The sequence below is a fragment of the Apium graveolens genome, chromosome 9 (assembly GCF_009905375.1).
Source record: "Apium graveolens cultivar Ventura chromosome 9, ASM990537v1, whole genome shotgun sequence".
Classification (NCBI taxonomy): domain Eukaryota; kingdom Viridiplantae; phylum Streptophyta; class Magnoliopsida; order Apiales; family Apiaceae; genus Apium; species Apium graveolens.
In genome coordinates, this window is record NC_133655.1 from 223,379,901 (window position 1) to 223,388,825 (window position 8,925).

An 8,925-nucleotide genomic window follows, 5' to 3' on the forward strand; every position below is an offset into this window, starting at 1 on the left:
CTGAAATGCATAAACACTAGAAAAACGCATCAAATACACAAAATACTTGATTTCAAGACACCAATTTAAGCCATTTTAAGACGTTCTAAGTGGTATAAAATGCCACTTATCACACCCCCAAACTTAAATCGATGTTTGCCCTCAAGCGTCACAGACTCAAAAACAAATAAAAATATGTATGAATGCAATCTATATGAAAATGCAGCGATCCCCCTTACTACAATTAATCAACCAAATTGCCACATCTCAACGAATGCAGTTAGACAACTAAAGATCAATAAACTCATGCAAACGGACATACAGCCAGAAATATGGTGTGTGCAAATGCTTAACAGATATGCTTCGGAACTAGACCAATTACTATGACTAGACTATCCTCAAGGCAATCCTACGATTATACAAAGAATAAAAAAATTCTAGGCACAAAGTGATATTCAACACTACAAGAACTCTGGAGCTTACTACGGAATCGTGCTTTTTATTTACAACTCAAATGCTTATTTGACCGTGCAATGAGTGAGGTCCACAAAAGACTTATACAATGGTATCCATGTAACGAGCGTTAGGTTAGCAGATCCCAGACTCTAAAAGCCTTAGGTCACTAGGCACAAAGTCCCCTAAGAACTTAATAACTCGAATACCAAAGAGCCCACTCTTGATCAATTATGCAAATTTTTTTTTTTTTAACTTCTGAGCAAGTGCGTTTCGCTCAATCTTGCTCAACCCTAGACTACTCGCAACATATGCGAGCCGACTACTAGCCATTTGACGCCTAGCCACAACTAGCAAAAACTTCCATATTTTTTTCTCCAAAATTTTTTCTTTTTCATGCCTTTATCACTAAGAACCTATAATCGAATTCTAAGCATAATAAGTAGATTGACCTTAAAAACAACCAAATCATAACAACAATCTAGCCCTTACGCATTCTCTAAGACTTAGTGGACTTACAATTGTTTCTAGCATGCATATCAACCTACACAACTTAATATCACTTTAATGCTATCACTACACTCGCATCAATATCACAATTCAGTCGATAAATCATTGCAAAAGGGATCATGGTAAATGCATGAGCTACATGACATTCATAAAAAAAACTATATGGCATAAATTATGCAACTATATGAACTAAACTATCATGAATATGCAACTAAATGACACACACACAATATTCCTTAACTACCACCCCCAAACTAAAAATCTTTACTGTCCTCAGTGAAAGTAGTAGAAAGGAACACAGGGTATACCTACTCGGAGTCATCATCATCATCACCCTCAGTGGGTGGAGTATCAGGCGGCGGGTATGCAGAGTCCTCACCAAAAACTGGCCACTGGATATCAGCTCCAAGGCCTCAAAAAGCAGTCCATAACGCAAGGGTGAGCTCCTGAGCAAACCTGCTCTGCGTCTCATACATGGCATCCATCCGCCGTGAAAGCCTCCTATACTGGGCATCAACCATCCCAGCACCCTCCTGAGCTCTCGAAGAACCAGCCTCATCACGCCCTGGCCTGGCCATAGTAGCACCTCATGCTGGACGCCCTCCTGGAAGACGATAACCCAGCCCATGCTCCTCAGGCTCACCACCGGTCCACTCCCGCATCCCATTCAGAGTGCCAGAATCAATTGGAGCTGCTGGCAACTGCAACTGCTCATGAGCAGGCCAGTTCACTCCCACTGCTCGGCATAGCTTCGTAACCGTGGATGCATAAGGGATGTTCATATGCTTCGCTCCCCTCAAAAACTTCAGAATTCCTTGGTAGATAAACTCACCAAGGTCCACATAGTATTCCTCATTCAGAATTCCCCACAACAACTGTGCTCGCTCAACTGTGACCTCGTGTGCATGCGAAGAAGGCAATATATTAGCACAAATAAATGCATTCCATGCACGGGCATACCTGTTCATGGCGATCGCCGGAAAGTGACGATACTCATTATTGCCTGTACTGCAGGTCCAAACTGTGCCCGGTCGACAGAGAGTCGCACAAATCAAATCCAAGTCAAAATCCTCAGCAGTCTTTTCATTCCAGTTCTCCTCCTCGGGCTTCCTCTCTCGCTGTCCAATCACACGGCGAATCGCCGCAGGATGATAATCAACCGTCAGCCCACGGACCACAGAAAACCCATTCTTTTCAGCCTTCGCGTTCGCGTAGAACTCGCGAACAACGCTCATCGGTACCGCTTCAGGTGACTCACAAAAAGCTATCCACCCCTTTTCTGCAATCATGGGTAGCAATTCACCATCCCTCCCCGATGGCAAAAACCCCCTCTCCTTCAGAATCGGCTTCCCCAACAGCCTAGTGTACTCCTCCTCCACGGCTCTGTCAGTTAACCGAGGCCTTGCAGCAGTACCCCTCGATGAATCAGCAGTAGGAACTGTGCTGCTGCTGTCAATAGTGCGTGCTCTCTTGGGTGCCATTGATTCGTGATAAAAAGCGTTTAAGAACTGATATTTGATGTTTGTGAGAGGGTTTAAGTGTAGGAAGTTTTGTGGGAGATATGTAGGATAGGTGTATGTATATATATGGTGTGGATTAGATTAGGGTTTGGGAATTAAGGGATAAAATGATGGGGTAGTGGGAACAAATCGTGGGTTTATGGGCTAAAACTGTTTTTGTGTTTTTTTTTTTCTGAACTGTAAAAAAATTTCTGGTACTCGACCCCTGCGCGACCGCTCAGCAAAGCTGCGCGGGCGCTCAGCAAAGCTGCGCGGGCGCTCAGCTTGCTGCGTGGCCGCTCAGCATAGCTGCGCGGGCGCGCAGGGGGTCACTGGAAAAAAAAATTTTCAGCCCCTGTTTTCTGATTTTTTTGTGTTTTTGGATAGGTTATTAACTTCTAAGGGTTCCTGTAACAATAATTCATGGGTTGCCTCCCACGCAGCGCTTCTTTTTTGTCATTAGCTTGACGTTTCGTACCCTGCTCAAGTAGTCAACAAAATGGCGCTAACCACTTCTCGGTTTGCCATGTCCCCATAGTAGTGCTTCAACCGCTGACCGTTAACCTTGAATGCTTGGTCCGGATCATTCTCAAAAATTTCCACCGCTCCATGTGGAAACACAGTTTTGATAATAAAAGGTCCAGACCACTTTGATTTCAACTTCCTAGGAAAAAGTCGGAGCCGAGAGTTGAATAAAAGAACTTGTTACCCTGGCACAAATAACTTAGGATGTAGCTTCCTATCGTGCCACCTCTTCACCTTTTCCTTATACATTTTGTTATTTTCGTACGCTTGAAGTCGAAATTCATCCAGTTCATTAAGCTAAAGCATTCTTTTCTTACCAGCTGCATCTAAATCCAGGTTCAACTTCTTCAATGCCCAGTAGGCCTTATGCTCAAGCTCCGCAGGTAGATGACATCCCTTTCCGTACACCAACTGAAACGGTGACATCCCAAGTGGAGTTTTGTATGCTGTTCTGTAAGCCCAAACAGCTTCATCGAGCTTTAAAGACCAATCCTTCCTTGACGGACAAACAACCTTCTCTAGAATGCGCTTTATCTCTCTGTTAGACACTTCCGCTTGACCATTTGTTTGCGGATGATAGGCAGTAGCTACTCGATGATTCACATTATAACGCTGCATCATAAAAGTGAACTTACGGTTGCAAAAATGCGATCCTTCATCACTTATGATTACCCGAGGTGTTCCAAACCTTGTGAAAATTTGCTTATAAAGAAAATTTAGCACTGCCTTTGCATCATTTGTCGGTAAAGCTTTAACTTCGACCTATTTTGAGACATAATCGACTGCCAGCAAGATGTACTGATTATTGCAAGACGAGATAAAAGGCCCCATAAAATCGATTCCCCATACATCAAAGACCTCGACTTCAAGCATCACATTTAATGGCATTTCATCCTTCCTTGACAAATTTCCCACTCTTTGGCAACGATCACACCTTAAAACAAACTGATGAGCATCCTTGAACAAAGTAGGCCAGAAAAAACCTGCTTGCAGAATACGAGCTGCCGTCTTCTCACCGCCATAGTGTCCACCATAAACCGTGGAATGGCAGTCTCGTAATATCCCCTCCGTCTCACAGAACGGGATACATCTCCTGATGATCTGGTCAGCTCCCTGTCTAAACAAATATGGTTCATCCCACATATACCACTTCACCTCATGCAGAAACTTCTTCTTTTGAGCGGATGTCAAATTAGGAAGCATTATATTGCTGACGAGATAGTTTACAATATCTGCAAACCATGGTTCTTCCTCCTGAATTGCAAACAACTGCTCATCCGGAAAAGATTCATTGATTAACGTCCTATCTTATGAAGTAGAATCGGGATTCTCCAACCTGGAGAGATGGTCAGCTACTTGATTCTCAGTACCTTTTCTATCTTTGATCTCTAACTCAAATTCCTGAAGTAAAAGCACCCAACGAATGAGTCTTGGCTTCGAATCCTTCTTAGAAACCAGATAGCGAATAGCTGCATGATCAGTGAATACTGTTACTTTCGTACCAAGCAGATAAGATCGAAATTTCTCAAAGCCAAAGACTATAGCCAAAAGCTCCTTCTCAGTAGTGGTGTAGTTCAATTGGGCACCATTTAAAGTCTTACTCGCATAGTAGACCACATGGAAGAGATTTTTCTTGCGCTGTCCCAGAACTGCACCTACCGCATAATCACTCGCATCACACATCATCTCAAATGGTTCTGTCCAATCTGGTGCTGTAATGACTGGTGTCGTGATCAAACTCTTCTTGAGAGTCTCGAATGCTGCCAAACATTCATTATCAAATTTGAACGGCACATCTTTCTCAAGCAAATTGCACAACGGCTTAGATATCTTTGAAAAGTCCTTGATGAATCGCCGATAAAAACCCGCATGACCAAGAAAACTACGGATTCCTTTCACAGAATTATGTGGGGGAAGATTTTCAATGACTCCCACCTTGGCCTTGTCCACCTCCAGACCCTTGCTAGAGACCTTATGCCCAAAGATAATGCCTTCACGCACCATAAAGTGACATTTCTCCCAATTAAGCACCAAATTAGTTTCCACGCATCTTTTGAGTACGGCGCGCAGATTATTCAAACATTCATCATATGAGTGTCCAAAGACGGAGAAGTCATCCATGAACACTTCGACGTTATTTCCAATCATGTCAGAGAATATAGCCATCATACATCTCTGAAAGGTGGCCGGGGCGCCACATAACCCAAACGAAACTCTGCGAAAAGCAAACGTGCCAAATGGACAAGTGAAGGTAGTCTTTTCCTGATCCTCTGGTGCAATACAAATCTGATTATACCCGGAATAACCATCCAGAAGACAAAAATACTCATGACCCGCCAATCTGTCAAGCATCTGATCAATAAATGGAAGGGGGAAGTGATCCTTCCTTGTGGCTTTGTTCAATTTTCTATAATCCATGCATACTCTCCATCCTGTAACTGTTCGAGTAGGGATGAGCTCATTCTTTTCATTTGCGACCACAGTGATACCTCCCTTCTTAGGTACACATTGTACGGGGCTCATCCATGAGCTATCAGAAATAGGATAAATGATTCCTGCATCTAGCCATTTTAGAATTTCTTTCTTCACCACCTCCTTCATGATGGGATTCAGTCTTCGCTGTTGTTCCACAGTTGGCTTACTACCTTCCTCTAGCAGAATTTTATGCATACAATATGAAGGACTTATCCCCTTGATGTCTGCTATGGTCCATCCTATAGCCGATTTGAATTCTCTCAAAATCCTTAAGAGCTTGTCTTCCTCACTACCTGAAAGGTCAGATGAAATAATAACAGGTAACGTAGATGAATCACCTAAAAAAGCATACCTCAAGTGTTCAGGTAATGGCTTGAGCTCCAAGGTAGGTGCTTCCTGTATTGATGGTTTGAGCTTCCCTTCTGCGTTCTTGAGGTCAGAAGTACCAAGAGATTCAAATGGTATGTCCAGCTTTCGCTTCCAGGGAGAAGCGTTCAGATATTGTAATTGCTCGTTGCTATCTTCATCATCGCTGTCAAAATCCCCCACTAAGGCCTTTTCCAATGCATCAGACATTAGCATGTGATCGAGTTCCGAAGTAACCGCAGAATCAATCACATCCACTTTTAAGCACTCCTCATCTTCTGTAGGGAATTTTATTGCCTTGAATACATTGAAGGTCACATCCTGATCTTGGACCCGCATAGTAAGTTCCCCTTTTTGCACATCTATCAAGGTACGGCCAGTAGCCAAGAAAGGCCTTCCCAAGATTATGGGAATATTCTTATCTTCCTCAAAATCCAGAATAACAAAATCTGCAGGAAAGAAGAGCTTATCCACCTTGACGAGCACATCCTCAACTATGCCCCTTGGGTAAGTAATGGAACGGTCAGCCAATTGTAGTGACATGTATGTGGGTTTTGGATCAGGCAGATCCAGTTTTTTAAAGATCGACAACGGCATCAGATTAATGCTTGCTCCCAAATCACAAAGGCACTTGTCAAACGTCAGATTGCCAATTGTGCAAGGAATGGTGAAGCTTCCTGGATCTTTCAGTTTTGGTGGTAACTTTTGTTGCAGAACAGCGCTGCATTCTTCCGTGAGAGCAACGGTTTCAAGGTCATCCAGTTTCACCTTCCTTGAAAGAATAGTCTTCATAAACTTCGCATAACTAGGCATTTGTTCAAGAGCTTCAGCGAAAGGTATATTGATGTGAAGTTTCTTGAACACCTCCAGAAACTTCCCGAACTGTCTATCCAGCTTTTGTTGCTGCAATCTCTTAGGAAAAGGTGGTGGAGGATAGAGCTATTTCTCCCCTGTATTAGCCTCAGGCAGAGTGTGTTCAACAGTAGTCTTCCTTGGTTCCGCCGCTTTCTCCTTTTGCTTAGATTCTTCACCTCTAATTTCAGCTTCTAATTCTTTTGCCTTTTCAGCATCAGCTACTTTTCCAGACCTTAAGGTAATAGCCTTGACTTGCTCTTTAGCTTCCTTCCTGCCTGGTACTTCCGTGTCACTGGGAAGAGTGCCAGGTTGACGATTGAGCACTGCATTGGCTAATTGACCGATTTGATTTTCCAAGGTCTTGATAGAAACCGCCTGACTCTTGCACAACAGCTTAAGTTCCTCAAAATCAGCACTAGTAGGTGCAGCTGCACTTCCTTGTTGAGGATATGATTGCCTTATAGCATACTGCTGAGGTTGCTGGAATCCAGGTGGGTTAAACTGTTTACTCACTCCTTGCTGATATGGTGGCTGAATAGCATTCTGATTATTCCCCCAGCTGAAATTTGGATGATTTCTGTTGTTAGGATGATAGGTTGCTGGCACAAGCTGTTGTTGTCGCTGATAATTATTCACATACTGAACAGATTCGTTGACAAGAGAACACTGATCCGTAGCATGAGAACCTGCACAAAGCTCACAAACCATAGCTATTTGATTAACTCCATACGTAGCCAAAGAATCAACCTTCATTGATAGCGCTTGGAGCTGGGCTGCAATAGCGGTGGCTGCATCAACTTCCAGAATACCTGCTACCTTGCCTGACGTCATCCTCTGAGTTGGGTTTTGATGCTCATTTGCAGCCATCGTCTCTATAAGATTATACGCCTCAGTATAGCTTTTAGCCCATAAGGCGCCTCCAGCTGCTGCATCGAGCATGGGCCGAGATTGAGCCCCCAAACCATTATAGAACCCAGTGATCACCATCCAATCCGGCATTCCATGATGTGGACATTTTCTCAACATTTCCTTGTAGCGTTCCCAAGCCTCGCACATAGACTCCGTAGGTTGCTGCGCAAACTGAGTAAGAGCACTCCTCATAGCAGCAGTCTTTGCCATCGGATAAAACTTCACCAGAAACTTTTGCGCAAGATCTTGCCACGTAGTGATGGACCCAGCTGGTTCAGAATGTAACCAGTCTTTAGCCTTGTCCCTTAGTGAGAATGGGAAAAGCCTCAACTTGATAGCCTCATCAGTCACGCCATTATACTTAAAAGTGCTGCAGATCTCGACAAAATTCCTTATGTGCATGTTGGGGTCTTCAGTTGCCGCTCCTCCAAAAGAAACAGAATTTTGCACCATCTGAATAGTGCCCGGCTTGATTTCAAAGGTGTTAGCTTGAATAGCTGGATGAAGGATGCTTGACTGAATGTCATCAATTTTAGGCCGAGAAAAATCCATAAGAGCTGGATCAGCTTGAACAATACGATCTCCCATGTTTACTGGTTCTTTCTGCTCAGTTCCTGAATCCGAATCCTCAAAATCTAACTTCTCCGGAATATCAAGAACTTCGTCTGTCTCCTCAGCTGTATCTAAAGTCCTCTTGCGAGCACGAGAACGAGTTTGCATAAACGCTTGCTAAAGTACCTGAAACACAACCGAAAAAAAAGAAGAAAAAAAATAAGTAACTACTACGTCCTAATCACTGAGACCTAATGACCAATGATGGTAAGTACATAAACTAAACAAATACGCCGAGTCCCCGGCAGCGGCGCCAAAAACTTGTTAAGGCGAAAACACGCGCTAATATTCACGCAAGTATACGCGTTCGCAAGTAATATAGAATACTTTCTAGTTCGTTCCCTCAGAGACTCAGACTAAATTATTGTCTAATTAAACTCACTCACCAATGTATGATTACTTCTCAATGTTAAGATAATAACACTTAAAACTGTTAATTAAATATTAACTATAATTAACTACTTAATTAACCACTTAACTAACACTTCAATTTATCAATAATAAACACTCATGAGATCACAACTTCATTATTACTTCCTTCTATAGCCATTGTTATTACCTTTAGCATGTGACAGTGATGATATTAATCGAATAACACGAAACTGATAAAAGCCAACTTTCATTGTACTAATACCATTCTACCAAGCATCCACAATTAAGATACAAGTTGAATAGTCATCAATTATGTTGAGTTCCCATATGTCTACAGAAATTGACAACACAACGATTTAAGCACAAGTTA

At 42.8% G+C, this 8,925-nt stretch overlaps 1 non-coding gene across 1 annotated transcript; it reads left to right on the forward strand.

The window, feature by feature from the left end:
* Nucleotides 1-7,659: 7,659 nt before the first annotated feature.
* LOC141688059 (small nucleolar RNA R71) lies at nt 7,660-7,766 on the forward strand. The gene has a single exon (XR_012561527.1). It is a non-coding gene; the product is annotated as a small nucleolar RNA R71 (small nucleolar RNA).
* Nucleotides 7,767-8,925: the final 1,159 nt, after the last annotated feature.